The 26,627-nt window shown below is 45.4% G+C and overlaps 1 long non-coding RNA gene across 1 annotated transcript; it reads left to right on the top strand.

Moving 5' to 3' along the window:
* The first annotated feature begins 2,994 nt into the window (after nt 1-2,994).
* LOC147123168 (uncharacterized) lies at nt 2,995-9,214 on the top strand. Its single transcript, XR_015073740.1, has 2 exons — nt 2,995-4,239; nt 8,163-9,214. It is a non-coding gene; the product is annotated as an uncharacterized LOC147123168 (long non-coding RNA).
* The last annotated feature ends 17,413 nt before the right edge of the window (nt 9,215-26,627 follow it).

The following is a 26,627-nucleotide window of genomic DNA, read 5'->3' as shown; positions in this document are numbered from 1 at the left end:
CTTTCCCGTGCAGAACAGCTACGGCACTGGGTACTGCTAAAATCTTGATTCGGGAAGTGTTCTCATGGTGGGGACTTCCCCGTTTTGTAGAGTCCGACCAAGGGAGTCAGTTCACCGGTCAAGTAATGAAGAACACCCTCATGCTCTTGGGCATTGAGGGGAAGTGGCACGTAGCATACAATCCCCAGTCATCCGGGATTGTTGAGCGTATGAATCGGACCCTCAAGGAAAAGCTGAGGAAAGAGACAATGGGCTCGCCCCAGAAATGGGCGGAGGTCCTGCCTTTAGTCCTCATGGGGATCCGAACCAGCCAGTCCAAAAGTACGGGGTATTCCCCGCACGAATTAATGACTGGAAGGACCATGCGAACACCCACCCATGTACTAGCCCCGGTGCTCACTGAGGGCCAGCTCCGAGAGGTGAAACGGGACAAATTCGCCCAAACCCTTTTGGAGCGCCTGAGACAGATTTATGGGCAGGCGGCTGGGAACATGGGAAGACAGCACCAGGGAAATAAACTGTTGTTGGAACCTCGGAAACAACAAGAGTGGGTAGTCGGAGACCAGGTCATGGTCCGAAACTACGCCAGGGTAGGGAGTTTTGAACCACTGTACATGGGACCTTACAGCATTGTGGACAAGGCCAGCCCCATGGCTTATGCAGTGAAGATGCCCCGACGTACCAAATGGTTTCACATCAACCAGTGTAAACTGTTTAAACCGGGTGCACAAGGGCCATCAAAGGGGACCAGGTCTGAGAACAAAGATCCTCAGCCTGTAACAGAGTCACAGACCACACAGGCTGGAACAGTAGCCTGCGTGAAGGGAGAGGCCATCCCATTGGAGTGGGAGGTCTCATCTTTTGAATGGGATTTAGGCAGGAGAGAGCCCGAACAGCTCAACCTCGCTTTAGACCCAATCCCGGAGGAGGAAGAGTCAGAGGACGACGATCCCGCCCTCGACTCAAGCTTGGGGGAGGTAGGGAATGGGGGCGGAGACTCACTACCTGTAGGGACAGGTGAGGTGGAGTCAGAAGCCACAGATCCCGACCCCGGGGGGGCGGAGCCTGAGGGAGGGGAGCTGGAGCCGGCAGCTGTGGAGGAACCACAGGCTGTGACGGTAACAGTCCCAACCCCCAGTCCATCGGCCCCGGGAGCCCAACCCAAAGCAGCCCCTCGTAGGTCAGCTCGAGCGCCCCAGCCCAGAAAATTTTGGCCAGATTCTCCCCATCTTTCCCAACCACGGTTTAGAGCAGCCCCAGGAAGGCATGATCCCCGTTCAGCAGCAACAGGCTGCGGGGGATCAAAGCCAAAGATCAATGCAGCCCCACCGCAGGGTGTGGCGCACGACAGACCTCACAGGGATTAGGCAAGCTGCCCCGCGGAGGGCGGCGCTGTACATAAGTTAAGTTAGGTAATTATGGCGATGATTTAAGGAAATGTATATAGCGTTAAGATGTGTTAAAAGTACAATTTTCAAAGTCTGCCCGATATGTGTGTTTGTTTGGGAGCGGGGTCCAGGAACCCGCGCGTCCAGTTAATTAGGCCAGCACCTATTGGGGGCCCGGCTACATCATTTTATTGGTTACAGAAACCTGGGATATGATGGAAAAGATTCTCATCGCGTTCGTGGCGACCGGGTGCGGGTGGGCCTACCGAGGCCGCACCAAGGACGTCATCATTTTCGGGTGCTCCGGGGACACGGCCCCCATCGCAACGGATGGGACAGGGGAGCGAGAGGTTGAGGAAACCGCCACCTACTTCCACCAAGGGAGATGGCCAGGTTGGCTGGGAACGAATTCTACGGAATATTCCAGCCATTTCGGTTTTGCCTTCCAAGAGACTTAGTTAACGTGCCCTCGGGTGAGGATCCTTGCACCCAGAGTCAGCGTTACCGTGGGAAAGAGGATTTGTCTGGTGTGCAATGGGAACGTACCACTAAAGCGATGGTGGTGGCTACGAAAGCTGGGAAAGGACATGAGAAACTCTACGGTCGAGTGGGAGCGACTGGGTAATAATACCCATCGGACTATTACGGGGACTCACGGACAATTACGTGTGTGTTGGGACAAATGGTGGGAACCAGATGAAGGAATATATGTCTGTATGTGGGGTTCGAGACACGTCTGCCCCAAGGGCGTATCCATCTTCTTCCAGAGGCCGTGGCAGGATGAAGGGAAGGGGATGAGATGGGATGTTAGCACTCGAGCGTGCGGAGCCCCATACTCCCCTATTCCGGTAAACGCCACTGAACTCATCACCCGCCCACGCAAGCCCCTGCCCACGCTTCCGGTAGCACTAGGCCAGAAAGGAGGGTGCCCAACCACCACCAAGGGACCCGGGAACGGTTTAGTATTGGTACCCACCGGTCAGGTGCTGTACCAAGGGGTACACTACGTGGTGGCCTCAGTGATTTTAAATCTCACTGAGGTACGACTGCCGGAGTGGTGTCCCAAAGAAACGGAACAATTATACCAGGTCCTGTTAACCCGTATGTTTAGACAATTTTACGAATTTGACTTTGCCGACATCGACAGAGACAAATTATACACCACACCGCCAGAAGTTTTGGATCGAGTCGGTAGGCAAAGAAGGGGTACTGTAAATGACATATTCACTGCTTTTAATACCGGGACATCTGTCGACAACGCTCTAGATAACGTGGAGCTGCAGACACAGATCAACGGTTTAAAAACCCAGTTAAGAAACATACTGACAGACGAAAACAAGGTAGTGGGTTCTGAGTTGCATGAGGACCAGGCCATGACACTACACTTTAAGGATATAATTGCTGAGCTGGAGAAACACGCGAGAACGGTAAATGCGCTCATTAAGGAGGATCGGAATGCGTCCGATCAAGCTGCGCAAAACGAGGCCTGTGTGCTGTACAGGGCGTGGTTACTGGGCGAGGGCCGCAGTAATCTTGAGGATTTAAAACAGGGTTTGGTCCCGTCCTGGATCAGCAACAAGCACTTGCAAGTGCTCCACCCTTTTGAGAATGCATTAAGCCCGTGCCAGCTCAGACTAGCCGCAGAGGCATACCCAGTCCCAGTGGACTGCGGACATTCGAATCACACTATCATGGGAATAGTAGTAAGAATGCCGGTGTTGGGTCCCGCAGCAAAGCCCGCCCCGGTATACAGAGTAGAGAACATTGGAGTCATTCAGGGGGGCGCACACATTTGTTACGCAGTGGTCCCGTCTTACGTCATCAGATGGGAGCGTACGATGACAGGCACCGACCTCTCGGGATGTCGGAGCCGGGGAGCACACATCATCCTGTGTCCCCAGCACTTGAATGCCTTTTTGAAACCACAGTGCGGGTTCAGAACTGCTAGCGCGAAGCCGGTAAATTGCACCATGGAGGCAATGGCAGAGGACCATGTGCCCCCGCAAGTAGCATATATCGGGGGTGGGACATACTGCGTCACCACTGCAGCGCCTCAGTACCGATACGGACAACACGAGTGGTGTTCGATCAGTGATAGCAGTTTCTGTTTCAAACCCAGGGCCGAGGTTCAAGTGGCACAACAACGAATTGTCCCCATTCCTGCGCCCTCCACCGTACACATCACTATCAAAGAGAATTTCACAGACTTACAACGATTTGTCGCACATTTTGGTTATGTCATTCCCCCTCTTCCCGAACACCTCACTAAGATTTTAAAAGCTGTTATAGTTTCACAGAAACATTTCTACACACTGGAGCAGAAGACTTTAGAGATAGGAAAAGACATATTGGACATAACCGTCCCACCATGGTGGGACTTGTTCACCAACATAGAAGTCCCAGCCTGGATTAGAATAGCATCCCATATCCTAGTAGTGTGTCAGGTTTTAATTGTGATATTTTTGCTCTTCGTGCATTGCAAGAGAGGCAAACGCCTCCAGAGGCACGAGAACGCGGGCGAATGGAGAGAACGCTATGTGCGAATGGGGGAAGAAGACACCCCACTTTAAGCTGCTAGTATACGACAAATCCTGAATGGCCATAAGTGAGGTTTTCTCACAGAAAAGGATTTCTCTTTAGATACATAGTTGGTGTAGTCTGTTACTTCCGACGGGAGCACTGCGATCTGTTAAGACTCATGTGTGTTTGGAACTTGAGTTAACTTGTGTAACCTTTTGCTTCTTTTATCTTGACATTAAAAGGAAGAGGATACTGCCGGTTCAGGTTTCAAAACTGTCGGACAAAGGGAGACAGCAGAAAGGTCGCGACCAGGTTGAGTTCCGGAATATATGTGAGTGTACTGTGAAGGGATTAGCCTGAAGGATAGACACAGAAAGAAAGAAATAAGGGTACCAGAGGGCCTGTGAAGAGACTAGCTCGAAGGATAGGCAGAGAGTGCACAGTGACGTAAATCTGTGAAGGGACTACCTAGTAATCCCGAAGGATAGATTGGTAGTTAGAATAAGGATAAGCATAGCATAAGGATTCAGGAATAGAACACAACTGTTTTGTAAGATAACGCTTATATGTTATATGCATATGTAAAATTGTAAAGATTAAAAAAGAACTGTTAGTGACTGAGTTGATCGACTAGGACAAGGAAGTGCCTGTCTCAAACGCGCAGCCTTAGGCCGGTTGTTAAGAGGGGAAATCCCCCACGCGAAGGTCAGGACCCTGAAGTGGGCGGAGAGGCATAAAGGCACTTAGGATCGTGATACTCAGTCATTAGTTGTCAAAAGCTTGTAAAATAAGGCCTCGATCTGTAGAGCGTACCACGCAGATCGAGAAAACTGTCGGATTGTAATTTAGCTTTTGTAGAAAGCCTGCATAACTGTACCTACGTTATTTCATGTCTGAGTTCTTTTGTGTATCTGTTTGGACCTTCAAGTTATTCCGTAGTATTTTTCTTGATTGTTATTATTGTATGTTATTGTTCATCGCTCTCAGCACTTTGGTCATCCTGTAGGGGTCGTAAGAGGGTTGAGGGTAAAACTTGTGACCCAGAACAAGTGCAGCTAGTGGAAATTGAGAACTAACTAGGATGGGAGCTGCACAAAGCAAGGTCCCTGAAAGGGGAACCCCAGCTTTCCATATTTTTCAAAATTGTGGCCGATCATCCACAAATGATTTACCTAAATGGTCTAATTGGACCAAGAATGACAAATACCCATTCCCTATAGACGGAACCTTTAATTTAGACAGAATAACATGTCTAGAGAATTGCCTCGTAACTAGAGACCCGCAGAGAAAAGGAAAAAAAAAAGGAAGTAAATTGGTCAGCCTTCTCAGATTGGAAAAAGGAAGCAGAGAGGCGACGCGAACGAAGTATAGAAGTTAGTAAACATAATAAAAAGAGGGATGAGATTAATCAGGAACAGAATAAACAACAAAAAGTTAAACAAATCAGGGTTGGCAGGGTCCACAAAATTTATCCGGAAACAGAAATACCCAAGCCCAGGTTTACACTCGTCCACAGACTAATTGGACAACTAGCAATCCCTGGGGAAAACAAAGTGGCCCAAACGAAGAGTTTGGACAAAATCCAAATTGTTCAGCATGACGTTACTTAGAGCCCACCCCAGACATTGCCCAGGAACAACAGGCTGTGGTACAATTGCCTGCATTATCATTAAATTCTAAAGAAGAGCCATTTATAAATTTAAATATGAATGGAACAAAAGTTCCATTTTTTGGTAGACACTGGAGCAACTAATTCGGTCTTGACTAAACAATATGCAGTAGGAGCACCTTGTACCAATCAGAGTGTCAAGTGTGTAGGACTTTCAGGAACAACCCAGACTATGGTATGGCCCACTCCATTGGATGTACAGATGAAAGACTTTCATGAACAGCATGCATTCTTATTATCTGAAGACGTTCCCATCAACTTATTAGGAAGAGATTTGTTGTGTAAAATGAAAGCAGTGATATCATGTATGGAAAAAGGACTGAAGGTATATGTTCCAACTGACAGATGTGGGATGTACCCATTGCAGGTCCACAATTCTCCTATTTTGTATTGTTGAACTAATCATGATGACAACCTCAGTAAACAATTACTGATGGCTGTGGGAGCATTGCAGTATGTCACAAGATCAGTATCAGAATACCAGAAGCAGTTTAATTTGGGACATTGGCATGATAAATTGCATTGTATAGCCTATTATGACAAAACGGGAGAAGATCTAGAAGTGGCAATTAATTACAAGCCCTTTCTGCATCAGAAATATTCACTTAAAATCCGAAGAATTTTAATTGGGCAAGAAGGAATAGCGTCACCAATCTTGTTGACCCAAACAGCATGGGAATTATTCAGGGTAAAAGACTCTAAGCCACACTGTACACTAGCAGTGGCGCATGAATTCAAATCTTCTGATCTAGGACAGATGGTCCTACGCCTATCAAAAGCTGCAGTTCAACAGGAGTGGAGAATAAGTCAGGGTTGGTTCAAGACCTAAGAGCAGTTAACGAGTCTGTTCTCCCTGCCTACCCGGTGGTCCCAAACCCAGCCACCATCCTGACCAGTATACCTCCTAATTCAAGGTATTATATGGTCATTGATCTCTGCTCAGCCTTCTTCAGCATTCCTATTCACCAAGATTCCCAGTTCCTGTTTGCCTTCATGTTCAAAGGAACCCAATACACATGGACCAGGCTGCCACAAGGCTATACAGAAAGCTCAACTCTCTTTTCGCAGTGCCTCAAACATGATTTACAGAACATTGTCTTAACCGATGGGTTAACCCTCATACAGTAAGTAGACGACCTGCTAATTGCATCACCTACCCAAGAGGCATTGTGAATCAGTGACTCAGCTTATCACTAAGCCTCGTATAGACATTGTAGAAACTCCTCTGGACAATAGCGATTTTATATTTTATGTGGATGGATCAGCCCTCAGAGACGAAAAGGGCTCGCCAAAAAGTGCATATGCCATTTCCGATGATCATTCAATTATCCAAGTATGCTGACTACCATCTTTCTTTCCAGCACAACAAGCAGAACTGTTTGCCGTTACAAGAGCATGTATTTTAGCTACAGGAAAATCAGTGAATATTTATATTGACTCTTGGTATGCATTTGGAGTCACTCATAATTATGGTCAAATTTGAAAACTTAGAGGATTCCTGACTTCATCAGGATCTACAGTTAAAAATGCTGAACAAATTGATAACCTTTTAAAGGCTCTCCAGTGTCCTACAAAAATTGCTGTTATTAAATGCAAAGCATATACAGGCAATCAAGACCAGGCTTCTTTGGGCAATGATAGGGCGGATCGAGCAGCTAAGGCTGCTGCTCTTTCTGATACAGGGTCACAAGTGTCTGCATATGTTCTTAGAAATAAAGATCCAGACAATCCCCCACCCACAATTGATGACGTTTTGGCCTATCAATTACAGGCCAGTCCGGACGAAGTGTTAGCTTGGGTGAATGATTCTTGTTTTAAAACACCTGAAGGAGTATGGGTCTACCATGACGGCCGCATGGTGGCTTCCAAGTCAATACTCCCATGGATTGCCTGATGTGTCCACATGTTCACATGCAGGCAAAGGGGGGATGGCAGACTATATCACACAAACTTGGTATTCACCAGGCAGTGACAATTACAAAACAAATTAGTGAACAACGCATTACCTGCCAAACAATGAACCCAGGTAAAGTGGAAAAGATACAGGCTGCCTCCCACCCAAATCCAACAGGACCCTTTGTACATTTACAGATGGATTTTATTGAATTACCGGTATGTTTAGGATTTAAGTATGTATTAGTTATTGTAGATGTGTTTTCACGATGGATTGAAGCCTTTCCATGTAAAAAAAAAATGATGCAGTTACTGTTGCAAAATGTTTGTTAAAAGAAATTGTACCACGATTTGGTATACCTGCACAACTTTCAAGTGACAATGGACTTCTACTGCAGCTATCATCCACAGTCAGCGGGACTGGTAGAAAAATATAATGGTATGCTGAAGAATAAACTTTCTAAACTTTGCAATGAAACTGGACTTAAATGGGTCGAACTATTACCCCTAGCATTGATGATAATGCGAGCAGCAACTAACAGGACAACCGGACTATCGCCACAAGAGATTGTTATGGGACGACCCCTAAGACTGCCATTTTCAGCGTCACTTACGGTTAAGCAAATGGACATCCATAAAATGGATGAGAACATGTTAAACTATTGTATTGCATTAATTGGATGTATTTCCAGCTTTCACCAGCAGGTAAAAGAGGCGCAAACGGAACCAGCGGAAGGAAGGTGCCATAACTTGGAACCAGGAGATAACGTATACGTAAAGGTCTTCAAAAGAAAGAACGGACTACAGCCACGCTTTGAAGGGCCATACCAAGTACTCCTGACAACGAACACAGCTGTTAAAAACAAGGAAAGACCGACCTGGATGCACGCATCCCATTGCAAGAAGGCACCAGACGGGGACATTTTTTTTAAAAAAGGGACTTGAAACGATGAAATTATTGTTTACGCTGTATGTAATCATCGAGATGGTATGCGTAAGCTGTCAGAGAGATAACAAAGAACCCCGAAAGAAACGAGGACCGACAAAAGGGACTGAAAGAATTAATGTGGGCTATATTGTCCTAGGAAGGACAAAATGGGGGAATGTAGAAGTGCATCAGCATAGATATATATATCCACACATATTAGTATAAAATAAGCACACATACTCTGTTATATTAAAATGGAGTCTGGAACGTTCAGCAGGCCAAAATGGCTTCACACAGTACAAAATAAGGGGAAACAGGCAGGCCCATATTAGGAAGCGGTTTAAGGAAGAGGATGTGACTCCTTTGTAGCTTGCAGGCTAGACAGTTCCATAAACAAGATAAGCTTAGCAGAACAAATTAATGATAACCGAAGGACATGTACTGTAAACATTCGTATGAATGTCCAGAACCAAAGTGAGAGACAAACCGTCTCCATTGTATAAAATTAATTAACTTTATCTAAAGGTATTCCTGCATCATGACTTTTGATTATCTATTGGCTAACCTTATCTTAAGACACCGAGGCTCTGCTGACCCTTTAGTCATCTTCTTGTTGACCTTAAACATTCCTTACTCATCTCTTTCTTAATGTTATTAATTGTGTCTCAATACCATACCATGTGATAAAAGGTTTTGATCTTTGTGTATAAAAAGAGGTGTTTTTGTCCATGTATTCGGAGAAGTCACGATAGCCTTTGCCTACGTGAAGCTCCCCTTGCTAGCAAGTAATTAAATAAAGTCTGCCTTTGACGATCACTTTGTTTCACAGAGTCTTATTGAACAGTCGAAACTTCGACAGGGGCGCACACATTCGTTACGCAGTGGTCCCGCCTTACGTCATCAGATGGGAGCGTACGATGACAGGCACCGACCTCTCGGGATGTCGGAGCCGGGGAGCACACATCATCCTGTGTCCCCAGCACTTGAATGCCTTTTTGAAACCACAGTGCAGGTTCAGAACTGCTAGCGCGAAGCCGGTAAATTGCACCATGGAGGCAATGGCAGAGGACCATGTGCCCCCGCAAGTAGCATATATCGGGGGTGGGACATACTGCGTCACCACTGCAGCGCCTCAGTACCGATACGGACAACACGAGTGGTGTTCGATCAGTGATAGCAGTTTCTGTTTCAAACCCAGGGCCGAGATTCAAGTGGCACAACAACGAATTGTCCCCATTCCTGCGCCCTCCACCGTACACATCACTATCAAAGAGAATTTCACAGACTTACAACGATTTGTCGCACATTTTGGTTATGTCATTCCCCCTCTTCCCGAACACCTCACTAAGATTTTAAAAGCTGTTATAGTTTCACAGAAACATTTCTACACACTGGAGCAGAAGACTTTAGAGATAGGAAAAGACATATTGGACATAACCGTCCCACCATGGTGGGACTTGTTCACCAACATAGAAGTCCCAGCCTGGATTAGAATAGCATCCCATATCCTAGTAGTGTGTCAGGTTTTAATTGTGATATTTTTGCTCTTCGTGCATTGCAAGAGAGGCAAACGCCTCCAGAGGCACGAGAACGCGGGCGAATGGAGAGAATGCTATGTGCGAATGGGGGAAGAAAACACCCCACTTTAAGCTGCTAGTATAAGATTAAGTGTCCCTCCATTTAAAAAATTTTCTCTTTTTGACCATTCGCGTTTTCTTTTTGTGTTTGTTTTGGGTTATAAGGAAATAAGTATTGTTATGTTATTAGTCGTTCTTAGGTTTTTTGGATTAATAAAAGGTGTATGCAGATGGCGCAAGAGGGTATCAACCCCTGCACATCTGACAGGTGAATGTGTTATAGTTTAAGATATGCTGTCTATGATTGTCCAAATGTGCAAAAGGTAATTTTCATTTTCTTCGGAAATGGGAACTGTATGTGTCGTGAGGGTCATAGATAGTTAAGTGCCAGGAATGTTTGGATGTGGGGAATCAGGGAAAATTTGCTCACCAAGGATTATTGATACTTTAAGCAAGCTATCAGTATCACAGGGGGGCCTGTAAGATTCGAAATTTTCAGCAAAAATCACGCAAGAAAACAGGATAAAATAAGAGAGTTTATTGACCAAAGTAAGCTTGCACAGAAAAACCTTTGATAAAAGGGCATACAAAATGGCCGCCAGGCCCCGTGATCAGTTTCTGAACCATTTTATTTCTGTTACTGCAAGCCAGACAGGCTTGTGGATTGAAGACAGTAAGCCCGCGAAAGCCAGTATCTGGGAACTGAAACTCAGAGAGACAGCATACATATTCAATGGATTCTAAGTACAGGATGGGGCCCATCAAGATATGGGCGGACAATGCAAAAACACTTATACCCATTTATTGTACAAAGGAAAAACCGTTTAGCAGCCATCAAGGAAAATCTCCGGACCGATCAATATGCGAACCGAGCCGCGGTGACAATGAAAAAGACATTAAAAGACATTATCGGCCAGGAAGGCCAGTTTAAGTTATCACCGGCTCCGTTACAAGACAAAGCGCCCCTGCAGAGATTTCTGCCTGCCAAAATTAATACAAAGACAGGACTATGATTTGGCGGGAGATAAGACTGTCCCAAAAGAGTATAACTATGGATTGAAAGCCCAGCTACGTTACTACTTCTTCGACTTCTACGTTACTTCGCTTCTACTCGGAACAACTTCGAACTTGACTTTTCTTCAAGGACTTCTCCTACAAGGAACGAACGAAGGACGGATGGTGCCAGGATCGGCGCCTCTTCCACTTCGGCAGATGCAGAATCGATGAAAACGTTTTCGTCTTTTTAAAGACGGACGGTTTCAGTGAAAAGACAACGTGGTCGGTGTTCAGCCAAACAAGGCTCGGCCATGACGAGAAGACGACGAGGGTGGCCTGGGTACTGAGGCCGGGAGATCATCGACGACCCAGGCCGACGGAGAAGAAACCCTCTGGAGGACCGGCGATCCAGGCCGAAAGATTCTCCCATGTGTATGCACTTCTTCAGCAGCCTGCATCTAAGTCTGCTCCATGAACCCAAATAGTGGATCTCAACCTTGACGAGCGCTCATCAAGGCTGTGTCTACCCCACCGCCTCGAGGGAGAGAAAATATCGACTGCGCCAGAAGCTTCCAAATCCACGTGACGACGGAAAGCGGTGCCAAAAGGCTGCGAACCCCCTTTTTCGCGATTTCGAGAGTTGTGAGCATGATCCCAAGTTCCCCAGGTCGAAACTTAGTTTAGGTATAGGGGAGGGAGTTAAGGGTAATCGTAATGTGTTTCCCCCTTTTCGATGTGCCGTGTGTTCCCCATTTCCATAGAGTTAAGTTCATAAATTTGTGTATGATTGTAGTAACTTTAATCTGTGCCTATGACATGTATTTTGTAATGCTTCAAACTGTTTAAAAATAAAAGCATCCATTTCGTGCTATTTAACCTGGTCTATTGAGTTCTTTCTCTGCACTACTGTTCTCTGCATCTAAGTCCAAGGTCTAGAACCGTAGGGGGAGTGGGTCGAACCACTCAAGGGTAATTATTGCACGAAACCTGGCAGGAGACCAGAACGAGCAAGAGAAACCCTCTACAGCACGCCGCCATTTTTTTTTTGTTTTACTATGGATAGATTATAAATGATTCAGACAAAACAAAATGGTTCAGGTTGGTCAAAGATCGATTCCTTTTATTACACTCACAAAAACGACAATCCCTACTCCTCTCGCTTACGGCAGAACGTGTAGGTGACCGTGGACACTAGCTTATAACTTTAGACTAAAATACCCACCCTGTTGGTTATGCCGAACCAACCCCTTCCCAGAACCTAAGGTTAGATAATGGAAAAACCCTTCTAACTAAACCCCTCTCCCAGTTTGGTCAGAACCCACACTTGGAAGCCTCCTCAGCAGCAAAACACGCGGGCGGTCCTGGGGATTTCTAGAAGTGTATGCTGGATATTATTACCAGCCCTTGTCGTTGATACACGCGGTCCCAGTTCCGTTCGACTCCAGAGACAAAACCATGCCTAACAGAGGCATGCGATGAGGCCTAGAGAGTTACATTCGGCGGTACAGCGAGGCACTCACTTCGAGCGTTCCTGGAGAGTTGATGAATGCGTAGTTACGCGGAGAACCCCCGTTACAGATGGTAGAGAAAAGCAGGCAAGCAACAGCCAAAAAGCAAGCCAAAAGCCAAGCCCTGCATCCCCAAAGTTCAGCATGGTTATACCCCGTGCAATACATGAAACTAGCTGGGCGGTTCCTGGTTACCATGGTCGCAGAGACGCGAGTTGGTTTACCTGGTGATGTCTCTTGTCCTGGATTGGTCATCTTGAAGAAAACAATGTTCGGCCATTATTGTAGATGAGCAGTACTCGAATTGCTAACTGTTTGTTAAGTTCTTGACTGCTCCTTCATTGAAAGAGTCCAGAGGTGTTATGTTTGGCCTCTAAACCTCATTGTCCATCCAGACATCCCGGCTCCATGGACAAAGGCTGGTTTTCCCCAAATCTCACAAGTTTGAATATGAAAAGGCTCCTGCCTTTCATGACATCAGCATTAAGACTGGTCCCATGGCAACCCAAAAGATAGACAGTTCCTGCTATCTTCGCAGAAACCAACAGGTAGTCCCTTTTAAAGTCCAAAAAATCCAAACTCCATTTTTGAAACGCAGCCCACGTGCATCTCCATTTTAAAAGGGTACATATCCATTTTAAAAGTTCAAAAATCCTTGAGGCACATGCACCCACTGATGTTGGCACCAGCTAAACCCTACAGCCAGGAGGAGCGGGTGTTTCATGAAGTGCTCACCGCCACTGGTTAGGCCACTCAACGCCTGGTAAAACACTCTGTCCATTTGTACTTGAATATTGCAATTTGCAAATATAAGCAGCCTCCCGCCCAATTATAAGCTGCTTGCCTTTTACAGGCCCACCTGAAAACTGCATCAGGCAAGCCTTTGACATCCATGCAGCGGACAAGGTATCCCCATCTGATTTTCAACTGTCGGTCACCTTTCCTTCGGGCAAGAAACGGGGAGCCAGCAGTTGGAAATATCCCCCATGTTCTCTTGACAGGATTTAGTTAACAAATCTCTAGCCTACATGTCATTAATCCCCTTCTTTACCTTGAGGACCTGTATCATTTCACCTCAGTTTCCCACTGTGTATAATTTGAACTCCTTTGCATTTATCTTCCTGACAAAGTGACTTGAGGCTGGGAATCAGCCTTGTTGCTCTTCATTGCACCATTTCAAGTGTGTTGATGTTATGCTGGAGATGAAGTGACCAACATTAGATAGATAAAGTAGTTTAAATTTGCTGTCTCTAGTGATCTGTTTACAGTTTTGCATTCACTTACCACCCAAGCAGGAACACTGCAAATTTTGTTGAGCTGCTGCTCAATTCTCTGCCAGCCATAAGTTCAAGATATCCAATCAGAAGGTAGTCAGGATTATTGAAATATATTGCCTCAGTGAGACACTTTACTTATGCTAATATGTTCTAATAAATGTCAACAAATATGACATCACACACTGGTGGCAGTAGAGACACACATTAGAATTGGGAAGGAGATATAATGGACTGCATTTCAAAGAACCAGAATTGTGTATTCTAATCATAAAATTCATAATTACTTATTGTAGGACTAAATCTATTCTACCCACAGCAAAGGGCTAAAAAGACATATTGATGATGATCTCAAAATGGTAATAAGTTCTTTTTGTAAATTTGAGGAATGCCACAGGATTGCAGAATATTCATAAACAGTCTGAAAAATGTGGCAAGGAAGAAGGCTAAATTCAATTCTCAAAGGTCTAGAGAATGCTCAAGCCCCTCCGTTACAAACAAAAGATGATCGATTGGCCAGATAATTCTATAAGTAGCACTATTCAAATTAGCCTCTGAGGAGGGAAAACAAGTTCATCCCCCAGAGTCCCTGCAATGTGGACGGTTTAACATAATATTTACCTCAATCAGTCTGTCAATATTGCCTTTTCTCTAAAGATCACATGCAGTCAGTTGTAAATGCTACAGCTATAATTGACCTCCATACATTATTGTCTGCCAGCTCGGCATCTGCAGTTCTTGTTAATTTTTTCTTGTGCACCTGTGACTTGTGTCATAACTTGCATAATATAATTTTTTCCCAAAGGTACATTGTCTTCTCAGTAAACAACCACAAGGCAAAAGGGGTGAGGGGTTATGAGGATAGATACTGGGAGTATTTCCATTTGAGCAGAGAAAGCTAAGAAATTTAATACACGATTTTACAATTATGAAGACTTTGATAGAGTGGGGGTGAAATTGGTCTTTGACAGTAGCACGAAAAATGCGATAGCAAATCGGCATCCCATTTTACATTACACCGTATTTTCTTTTCCATTGAATGGGCTGTTAATTTGCTATTACTTGTTTCACGCTACCTTCGGAGACCCATTTCACCTTCAGTGAGCCAGGAAAGGGAATACTTTTTCCTCTGATTGGTAAGTCAGTGACAATTTAATACTGTCACTAAGAGAGTGAGGATAGAGGTAAGAGACATTTCTTCACGCAGACTGTTGAGGCATGGAATGCTTTGTCACAGGGAATAGTTGAGGCAGAGGCCATTGCATCGTTTAAGGGAAATTTGGCTAGACCTTTGAAGCAGGGAAAATATGGGGTAATGGGGAGAGAGCAGTGCAGCAGGATTAATCTTGGATTACTCCAGCAAAGAGCTGGCACAGGCAGATGGACTGAATAATTTCCATCTGTGCTGCAAACGTTTATGATTCAGTCTTGAGGTGGAGTTATCCACAGCAACTGAACAACTGCCATCCAGAGAAAAGAGTCTACCGTGTGCTGCCAAGTAGCAAGAAGGCTTGCCACATTGCTAGATTATGCAGAGGCTTTCTCCTGAGATACTGCAAATATCTGGAGTGGTCTCAGAAACAAACGTAGGTTAATGCCACCCAGATGAGGCAGATATATACAAACATACAATGATGCCTTATGCAACATGATAAAGAAACTCCCTACATACCCAGAACTATGTAATCTCCTCGGCAAGGTGAAAAAAGATAAAAAAAACAGGTTAATTCAGGAAAATAATATGGAAAATTCCTCTCCGGCCCCTTTAGTTGATCGAAACTAGTCCAGGAGACCGCATTGACTTATTACAAGGTACCTACCTCTTGTATGACGTAATCTCCGCCCCAGCCAGAAACTAGGCCATAATAACAACCCACCAACCCAGAGCTTTACAAAGGAGGATATGTGCCTGCTTAAGCAGTCCATTGATCGTGGCCATACCCAAGTGCATTCCAGGAGCACCCGGATGCATGGGTAGATTGCATAATATTATGAAGCTTGGCTGAGTTAAAACAGCAGAACAGACTGCTGCCAAACTAGAATGAACCACACAGTACTCCCTTGAGATATCTGATGACCTTCACACTAAGGCTTTGGGGCCAGCCTTCACTTCTGTTGTGACTGAGGTGCCCCTGCTCCATCCAGATTATTACATTATAGGGCATCCTTTGATGGACAGATCCTCCCAAAAGCTTGGCATGCAGTTGTTGCTAAATCTGCAAAAAGAAATAGGCAAACTCTGATCGTGCAATCATATACAGGACACCACTTGTGTTTATTTTAAATCACATATTATTGTAGTATTGTACAGTAAACACTTTATAACAAAATGTATTTTTTTTAATTCTCATGCAGTCAATTTTAGTTCTACTTCAGATAAATTAGAATAATTACAATTGGTGGCATATTAGTTTTAGAGTGCATAATTTATTGCCCCATAATATTTTCCTAGTTGTTGCAGCAAATTAAGTTTTTTTTTCACTTGTGTCTCCATTATCATAATTTCCCCTTCCATGTCAGTTCCATCCTATTTCATATGCAGTTGTGACATTTGAATATGGCTACTCTTTATCCTTGTTGGTGTAACTATGACGTTCAGTCACATGTGGCATGTTGTGCCCTGTAGCTCCTGTTGACATTAATTTATTCATGTTGAGGGCACCTTGGCTTGTGCAAGTATGAAGAGATTATATGCAAAAAAGTGCATTCAGAAAATTGCACTGATACTACATGCTACACTGATACTGATACGACATTCAGGCACAGGTCAGGAGTGTGATGGAACACTCTCCACTTGCCGGGATGAGTGCAGCTTCAACAACACTCAAGAAGCTCGACACCATCCGGGACAAAGCAGCCCGCTTGATTGGCAACCCATCCACCACCTTAAACATTCACTCCATCCACCACTGGTGCACCGTGGCTGCAGTGTGCACCATCTACAAAATGCACTGTAGCAACTCGCCAAGGCTTCTTCGGCAGCACCTCCCAAACCCGCGACCTCTACCACCTAGAAGAACAAGGGCAGCAGGCCCCTCCAAGTTACACACCATCCTGACTTGGAAATATATCGCTGTTCTGTCATCGTTGCTGGGTCAAAATCCTGGAACTCCCTCCCTAACAGCACTGTGGGAGTACCTTCAGCACTCGGACTGCAGCGGTTTAAGAAGGTGGCTCACCACCACCTTCTCAAGGGCAATTAAGGATGGGCAATAAATGCTGGCCTTGCCAGCGACGCTCACATCCCAGGAATGAATGAAAAAGAGCTAGGGCCCGGAACTTGTGGTAAGCAGTGATGCGACGCCAATCACAGCTGACCTCGAAGAAATCTGCCCAGAAAGACCTCGCAATCTTTGTGGTGTCAATTTCAGCTCTCCCAACCTTAGTTTGAATCTGGGACCTAAACAAGTGAATCAACAGCGTACAGCAACAGTGATGTCATCAAGCTGGCTAAGGAGCCAATCATATTGAAGAATTCTCACAGACAGTAAACCAGGAAATAAAATGCACAGATTATAATTTATTTTTAATAAATTTTGCAGAGAGTGAAATAAAGACTGGGACGTACACATAGGATTATGGTAGAAGCTGAAATATCATAAACAAACTGTAAAAAAAATTATATTAAAAATGTTATTATATCATATTAATAGAAAAAATTGATGTTCCATAAATATAAAATTAGTTTTTCAGGGCCAGAACAGTTCCTCAGCAGTCAGTATGCCATTAAAAACCCAGTTACACCCCTTTCAACAAGGCTTAACATTTTAGGCTTTTCTTTAACAGCGATATTCCATCATAAAAGAGGAAGTTTTTATCAGTTCAAGTGATTTGAATTCATTGCCAACTCTGGGGAGTTTCACAACGCAATCTGTGGCAGAGCAGTCAGTGACTGTCCGCAACTTCTAGACACCCGTGTTTATCTGCGTATGTGCTAAATCCTGTGGTCAGTTTTAGAGGGGTAATGACGGCAAACGCTGACAATTTTGCCATCATTACCACCGTTATATCTGCGCCATTGTGATTCAGTGTTCATTGCACCAGTGTGGGAAAAAAAATCAGTTTCAGTGCAGGATGCTTCCACATATATCAGAATGATATATAATTCCCTTTCCTGGAATATTTAGGACTGCTTTCGAAAAAATTGACTTTAGTTGTACTGACATTATCTGCTGGTCTGAGTGTAATTTACAGACTACACCATACAACTATTTGAGATTTGCAGCGTGACCAAAGTTAATTGGATCCCGATCTCCATTAATTGACTATATTGCTGTTTTGCTGCACTGCCACAAAAGATTTACTGCTGTGATAAACCTAATCTTGGTGTTGTGTTTAGTATTTTGATTTTAACAACAAAATAATGGTTTGCATGATGGTTCGTGCCTGCAAATTGATTATCCAAACAAAGCTTGTCATGAACTTAAAAGGACCTTAGCCAATGTTATAGTAATAACTAATACAGAACAAAAATCTATTGTTACATTGATATCTCCATGAGAACAAGTACACAGGGTAAGGTAACTAATCCAAGCACAAATTCTAACATTACAGGAGCTGTCAAAAAGTTAAATATTTACTCCTTTTTGGTTAAATTGGTTACGACCCAAAAATGGGCATAGGGATCGCCTTCTGTGATTAACCTGCACCTGTTCATTGTGTTGCAGGCAGCACGCTAAATTTGTGCTGCTTGCTGTTTTACATGATTGCTGCGTGCAGCCAGCACTATCCGTGCTGTTCATTGGCTGCGCGCTTCAGCAGGAGTACTGAGATCATGAGTGTCTAGTGCTACTTAAATGCAGCCTGCACCTCTTTAAAGGGGAGGTGCATTGTGGCTGGAATAGGTGGTTGGAGTCCCTTATGAACTGAAGCTGTGTTGTTAAAGTTTGAAGAATGGCTGAACATGCGAGAGAGCATGCATCAACATTTTCCAGTAATGCATTGGAGGCCTTGGTGGAAGAGGTGGAATGGAGGAGAGATGTCCTGTATCTGCAAGGGGGGCAGGAGGCTCTCCAGACACATGCTCAGCAGGCAGTGGGAAGAAGTAGTGGCAGAGGCCAATGCCAGGAGTGTTGGTCCTAGAACCTCGATCCAGTGCAGGAAGAAGGTTACTGAACTCACATGAGTCATCAAGGTGAGTGAGTTCATCTCCTATCAACTGCACCACTAACAATGTGCCCTACTTTGAGGATGCAGTTGTGGTTGCAGCAGTTGGCAGAATTCACTCACGATCTTTTTAGTGAAGTGAAGACGCCTCATGCATTGGTCATCACTAAAGTTAAGGTCAGAGAATTTATCTCTAAAGACCCTTGGTGGGTGGCTCCCTGCTGAAAGCCCTGCTCCTCCTCCTCCTCTTCCTTCTTCCAGCAGCTTGGCCTGCTCTGTGTAGCCTCTCTTCATTCTCCCAGTCATGCTCAATTCCAAGAGGAATGTCTTCCAGTCCACCCATGTCTGGAAGCAAATTATTTCAGCAAAAACTTTTAAATGAACAAAAAAGTACTTAAGCACCAGCCAGACCACTCCCTGTAGATTATTGAAACATTAGACAAGTATAAGAAAGCTCCAAAAATAGACACAATTGCACCAACAGCCAGAAGACATAATCCAGAAACTAACCTGTAAGTAGTTCATGATCCCTTTAAGTAACGTTGGTTTGGGCGTCCTTCATGCCGTTAACATCGTGTTCCGTTGTTCGAGGTTAAGAGAGGGCCTAGGCTGGAGCATGGCATTTGAAAATGGCAGCGCTGGTGTCGAATCAGCATTACACACTGATTAACGTCATAATCTGCCTGTTCCACACCCTCCCCCAATGCAGGCTTACTCCCTGACAGGCCCAGTGCTTGAAAGTCAGGGGACAAAAGTGGGCGAATGAGGCCAGTATCCTGCGAATGCTTGCCAGCGTCAAGGTCTTCTGACTGTTGTCCAACAACAGGAGCCATTGACAATGATACCAGTGAGTCATGGAAAAGACTGTTGGAGTAATATTAGGTGGAATCAAGAACTGTGATGGCCAGGAAAATATAATTTCCCCAGACAAATTGCAAGTAGATGTTGGGTGTTTGTTTTTTGGCTGAGATGATCCCCAAAGGATAATGTGTGATGCCTACGTTTATAGTAAAGATGGAGGCAGAAGAACATCAGAATAATTAGATAAGAGATAATTAGTTTATTTAAAAGGAGTCAATTCAATTATATTATTGCTGAATTAAATTCTCACTTCTCTGAAGTGGATTAAGGCAAATTAATTTAAAATTTGCAATCTCCTAAAGAGAGCTCATTAGAATCAAGTTTATATTACATTTGAAAAAATATGAAGAAGTGAATTTTATTGCCCTTTTTGATTCCTTGTACAGATCTTGATCGTACCTGTGTAGTTCAAAATTTCTTCCTAAGTTAGATCTTCACCATGCAATCTAAAATGTGCTGATTTCACAACATTCTTTGGAGTAATTTTTGCGTGGCCCACACAGTCGATGAGAAAGGTGACAAGTCCGATTGTGGTAATTACAGAGGAATCTCCCTGCTGTCTGCCACAGGGAAAGTCTTTACAAGAATCCTCGTCAATAGCCTTCTCCCAGTGGCTGAAGAACTCCTCCCAGAGTCGCAATGCGGATTCTGCTCACTAAGGGGCACAATGGACATGATCTTCACCACGCGTCAATTATAAGAGAAATGCAGGGAACAGCACCAACCGCTGTACATGGCTTTCTTTGACCTCACAAAGGCCTTCGACACCGTCAACTGTGAGGGATCATGGATTGTCCTCCTCAAATTTGGCTGCCCTCAAAATTTGTCACCATCCTCCGCCTGCTTCACGACGACATGCAAGCCGTGATCCTGACCAACAGTTCCACCACAGACCCAATTCATGTATGGACCAGGGTCAAGCAAGGCTGTGTCATCGCACCAACGCTCTTCTCGATCGTCCTGGCTGCAATGCTCCATCTCACCCTCAGTAAGCTCCTGGCTGGAGTGGAGCTAACCTACAGAACAAACGGGAAACTGTTCAAATTCCGTCACCTCCAGTCCAAATCCAAAGTCGTCCCATCCTCTTTCATCGAATTACATTATGCAGATGACACTTGCATCTGCGCACACTCTGAAGTCGAACTCCAAACCATCGTCAACAGCTTCACCGAAGCGTATGGGAGCATGGGCCTTACATTAAACATCCGTAAGACAAAGGTCCTCTACTAACTTGCCCCCACTAAACAGTACTGCTCCCCGATTATCAAAATCCATGACGAGGCCTTGGACAACGTGAACCACTTTCCATACCTCGAGAGCCTACTGTCAACAAGGGCAGATGTCGATGACTAAGTCCAACACTGCCTTTAGTGTGCCAGTGCAGCCTTCGGGCGCCTGTGGAAGAGAGTGTTTGAAGACCAGGACCTCAAACCCAGCACCAAGCTCATGGTCTACAGAGCAGTAGTGATACCCGCCCACCTGTATGCTTCAGAGACATGGACCATGTACAGCAGGCACCTCAAAGCACTGGAGAGATACCACCAATGCTCCTGCGCAAGATCCTGCAAATCCATTGGCAGGATAGGCACACCAACATCAGTGTTCTCGCTCAGGCCAACATCCCCAGCATCGAAGCTTTGACCACGCGCGATCAGCTCCAATGGACGGGCCACATTGTCCGCATGCCCGATACGAGACTCTCAAAACAAGCGCTCTACTCAGAGCTCCGACATGGCAAGAGAGCCGCAGGTGGGCAGAGGAAACGCTCAAGGACACCCTCAAAGCCTCCTTGAAAAAGTGTAACATCCCCACCGACACCTGGGAATGCCTGGCCCAAGACCGCACAAAGTGCAGGAGAAGCATCCGGGAAGGCGCCGAATACCTCGAGTCTCTTCACCGGGAGCAAGTGGAAGCCAAGCGCAGGCAGCACAAGGAGCGCACGTCAACCCAAGCACCCCACCCACCCGCCCCTTCCACCACCGTCTGCCCCACCTGTGACAGAGACTGTAGGTCCCGCATTGGACTAATCAGTCACCTGAGAACTCATTTTTAATGTGGAAGCAAGTCACCCTCAGTTCTGAGGGACTGCCTAAGTAGAAGAAGCTTTGCACTAGTGGGTGGGAATTGCAAGCTCACAAATGTGCATGCTTTATTTGTAAAAGACTATGCCACCAGTGCAGATCTTACAATATTCACCCCTTTGCTAAAAACAGATGCACTTATTTCTTAATAAGCTAGAACCCTGTGCCCAGCCCAGGTGGAAACAGTTTCTCTTTATTGACTCTGTCAAAACCCTTTATGAATTCGAACACCTCTATCAAATCTGCCCTTAACCTTCTCTGCTCTAAGGAGAACAAACCTAGTTTCCCTAGTCTCTTCACGTAACTGAAGTTTTTAGTCCCTGGTACCATTCTAGTGAATCGCCTCTGCCGTGTCTCTAAGTCCTTAACATCCTTCTTACAGGGTGTTGCCCAGAAATGTACACAATACGCCAGCTGGGGCCTGTTACGTCTGTGTATAATAAGAAACGGACTGTGGAGAACGGTACAACAGGCGTTTCCTCAACGTGGTTCAAACTGCAACTGATCTGTACAGATCACTACTCAGCATTATATACAGGTGTGGTCACTGCCGGTACTACAGTATACATGAGCTGTACAAAGTAGTTCCCCCCTTAAAGGTACATACATTACAATTCCTCCCCTTTTAGATTAACAGTACCATAACACTCATTTAACAATTAAATATCAAACTAATTACAATTAACACTTTTAACATGCAACATTAGCTGAAAATAGTCTATTTATAAATTCAGTCTTGGGGAGGCTTCCTGATCCTTTCTGGATAGCGCCATTCCCGAGTGTCTTGCTCTTGGTGCGGAGGCGATTCTGGCCCCCTGTCGTCGGTTGGTTCATCAGCTTCTGATGCTACTGTTTCTGGGGTAGATGCTACCTGTACATCGGGTTCATCACCAGGTACGTATGGGCGAGGCATGGGGTTGACTTGTTCCTGTGACTCTAGGATCTGGTCAGCATGGCGTCTCATGATGCTCTCCCCAACGTCCACTGTGTAAATTAGTGGGCCCTGCCGTGTGCATATCATTCCTGGCTGCCACTTTTCTGTTCGGTAGTCGCGGGCCAAGACTGGTTGCCCTATATTGAAGCTCCTTGTTGGCTTCTCATGGATGTGCTGGAATTGCTTACTCTCAACATCTCTTCGTACGTTTGGTCTGAGCAAATCCAGGTGAGATCTTAACCATCGGCTAAAGAACATCATGGCTGGGGCCTGGTTGGTGACTGCATGTGTCGCATTCCGGTAGGCGAACAGGAAATTGTCCACCTTGTGCTACAGCGGAATGTTGTCATTGTACATAGCCTTTATTGCCTTCCTAAAGGTTTGTACGAAGCTCTCAGCCAATCCATTTGTGGCTGGATGATACGGGGCAGATGTGTAATGCCTTACCCCATTCTTTATCAAGAACCTCCGGAACTCTTCGGACACAAACTGTGGTCCGTTGTCGGAGCAAATCTGTTCTGGCAAGCCATTCCTGGCAAAAATGGTCCGTAGGACTGCAATAGTTTTCTCCGTGGTGGTGGAGGACATTTTGATGGCCTCAGGCCATTTCTAGTGCGCATCCACGGCTATTAAAAACATTGAGTCCATGAATGGCCCAGCAAAATCAATATGCACCCGTTGCCATGGAGATGAGGGCCACTCCTATGGGTGTAGAGGGGCCTGTGGTGGTGCATTTTGGACTTTCTGGCATCCTGAGCAGCTCTTGGTCAGGTCCTCGATTTGTTTATCGATTCCCAGCCACCACACATAAGCCCTGGCTAGGCTTTTCATTTTTACCCCTCCCAGATGACCCTCATGAAGCTCATTGAGCACCATTTCCCTTAACTTGGGTGGAATTACCACTCGGGATCCACACATCAAGGTCGCCCGGCACACTGACAGCTGTTCTCTCCTTGTCGAGAATACTGGCAACAGTGAGTCGCCATGCGCTGGCCATCCCTTCACTGTCAAATCATATACCCGAGACAGTGTCGGGTCATTTTGGGTTTCCTTTTCGATACAAGTGTTAGTTACCGGTAGGTATTCAACTATAGTCGAATGGAATATTTTGACAGGATCCACTGCTGGTGCTTCCTCCGCAGTAGGCAGTGGCAGGCGTGATAACCCATCAGCATTTCCATGCTGTTTCGTGCCCTTATATTCAATCTCATAGTGGTGCGCCCCTAGAAAAAGTGACCATCTTTGTAGTCGTTGCGCAGTCATCGCCGGAACGCCCTTCTTCGGAATAAAAATGGAGACAAGAGGCTGGTGATCAGTCAGCAAGGTGAATTTCTGCCCGTGCAGATAGTGATTGAACTTTTTCACTCCCCACACTAGGCTGAGGGCCTCCCTGTCAATCTGGGCGTAGTTACACTCGGCTGAGGTTAGAGATCGTGACGCAAAGGCTATTGGCCTCTCTGAGCCGTCCGAGAATTTGTGCGACAGCACCGCTCCAATGCCGTAGGGTGATACATCAGATGCCAACCGAAATGGTAATGCTGGGTTGTAATGGGCCAATACCTCTTTCGATGTGATTAGTGTTTTGCTCTTCTGGAAAGCTTGTCTACATTCGTCACTCCACTTCCATGGCACCCCAGTTTGCAGTAGGGTGTTCAGTGGGTGTAGTATTGTAGACAAATTTGGCAAGAACTTATGGTAGTAGTTTACCAGCCCAAGGAACGACCTCAGTTGTGACACATTTTCCGGTGCTGGAGCTTTGACTACTGCCTCAATCTTCTCTGGGGACTTATGTAACCCCTCTTTATCGATAACGTGGCCACAATACGAGATCTGTTTTCTAAAAAACTCGCATTTGGGGAGGTTAGCTTGGAGCCCAAATTCCAGCAATCTAGTGAGCACCTGCTCCAGGTTGGCAAGGTGATAACTGTCATTTTCGCCCGTTACCAGGATGTCGTCCAAATAACACTGGGTCCCTGGGATCCCTTGCAGGACTTGTTCCATTGCCCTCTGCCAAATAGCCAGAGCTGATGCTACCCCGAATACCAGCCGATTGTATTGGTAGAGACCTTTATGGGTGTTTTTTTTTAATGCTTCTTCTACCTCCATTTGCAGATACGCCTGGGCCAGGTCAATCTTAGTGAAGCATTTCCCTCCAGATAGCGAGGCCAAAATATCTTCAATACGCGGAATTGGATATTGTACGGTGTGAAGGGCCGGGTCCACTGTTACCTTAAAGTCCCCACAGATGCGAACCTTCCTTGGTTCCCCAGGCGTGCTGCTCAACGACTTTTTCATCACAGGGACGATGGGTGTAGCCCACTCGCTCCAGTCTACCTTGGACAGTACAACTGAACGTTCCAGACTCTCCAGCTCTGCTTCGACGGCTGGGCAGATCGCATACCGGTCTGGCCTTAAAAAATTTTGGGCTTGCGTTTTCTTCAATTTTAATCGTCGCTGTCATGCCTTTTAGTGTTCCGAGTCCTTGCTGTAAAACTTCTTTCACGTCAATTAGGATCTTTGACAGTCGCCCAGGTGTGACGTCGTCATCCTTTTTGTCAGCCACAGTCAGTGCCTGTATGGAATGTCTATCCAGTTATATTTTCCGTATCCATTCACATCCCAGTAATGTTTGTCCTCCATCTTGCAATACATACAGGTCTAGTTTTGGTGTTTCCTTATCGTTATATATAACGGTCACCCTTATTTTTCCTTTGAGGTAGACTTTTTGCCCCGTGTACGTCTTCAAAATAATTTTTGTGTCTCTCAAGTGTATGTGTGAGAATAGCCGCTCATAGTCCCTTCGGTTTATGACTGTTAGGGCTGATCCTGTGTCCAATTCCATCTTTACCTGGACTCCTGCTATCTTGAGAATGACCCAAATGGTTCGGTGATCCTCCGTTGTGATCACATTATGTAGTTTCAGACAACTCAGTTTCCTGCTTTCGGAGTTGTTATCACTCTTTTGTTCGTCTGAACTATTCTCCGTTATCTTATGTACTTTCTTGTACTTCCCTTTGGTCGGTTTCTTATTGCTGGTTTTCTTTCCCGACCTGCAGACTCGTGCTATGTGTCCTACTTTTCCACACTGTCTGCACACTTTGTCTTTGAACCAACAATCATTCTGGTCGTGTGTTTTTCTGCCGCAGCGATAGCACTTCTCTGTTCCATATGACATTTCGTTTGTGCCATATTCTTGCGGTCTCTGTTGTATATCTGCAACGCCCCGTGCTGCTGCTTCATATGATACCGCAATGCTGAAAGCCTTTTCCAGCGTAAGGTCCTTTTCAGATAAAAGCCGTTTCTGGGTTCCTTCACTTTGAAGCCCACACACAAACTTGTCCCTTAAGGTATCTGCCAGTCCCGCTCCAAACTGGCAGTGCTTCGATAGTTTGCGCAGTTCTATTAAATAATCAGCATTGCTTTCATCCTTATGCTGGTTCCGTTTGTGAAACTTGAATCTTTCTGCTATCAGCAGCGGTGTGGGGTTTAAATGTTCCTTTAGTATCGTTACTATATATTCAAAACTCTTTTCCATTCGCTTCGTTGGGGTTACTAGATTTTGTAATAAACCATACATCTTTGCACCCATTAAATTTAACAATACCGACGCTTTCTTGTCATCTAACACCTCATTTGCCTTGCAGTACACCTGTATTCGTTCGACATATGTAGTCCAATCTTCGACTTCATTGTCAAATGCGGTGATACTGCCACTCTTCGGCATTTTGGGTGTGGTTTAAAATAGCATCTCCCAATGGCTTAAAATGGCATCTCCCGCGCTTTCCTTCCTCCCCCGCTGCTGCCGACGCCGCTCCCGGCGGTCCTCGTGGCAATGGCGGCGCCTCGCGGGTTTCTGCGCATCTCTCTCTCCCTCTCTCCGATGCTGCTCGGC

The sequence above is a fragment of the Somniosus microcephalus genome, chromosome 2, assembly GCF_052327205.1.
Source record: "Somniosus microcephalus isolate GS21.2 chromosome 2, FLI_Smic_1.0, whole genome shotgun sequence".
NCBI classification, from domain to species: Eukaryota; Metazoa; Chordata; class Chondrichthyes; order Squaliformes; family Somniosidae; genus Somniosus; species Somniosus microcephalus.
Note: the sequence above shows the minus strand (reverse complement) of the source record. Positions and strands in the feature narration are given on the sequence as shown.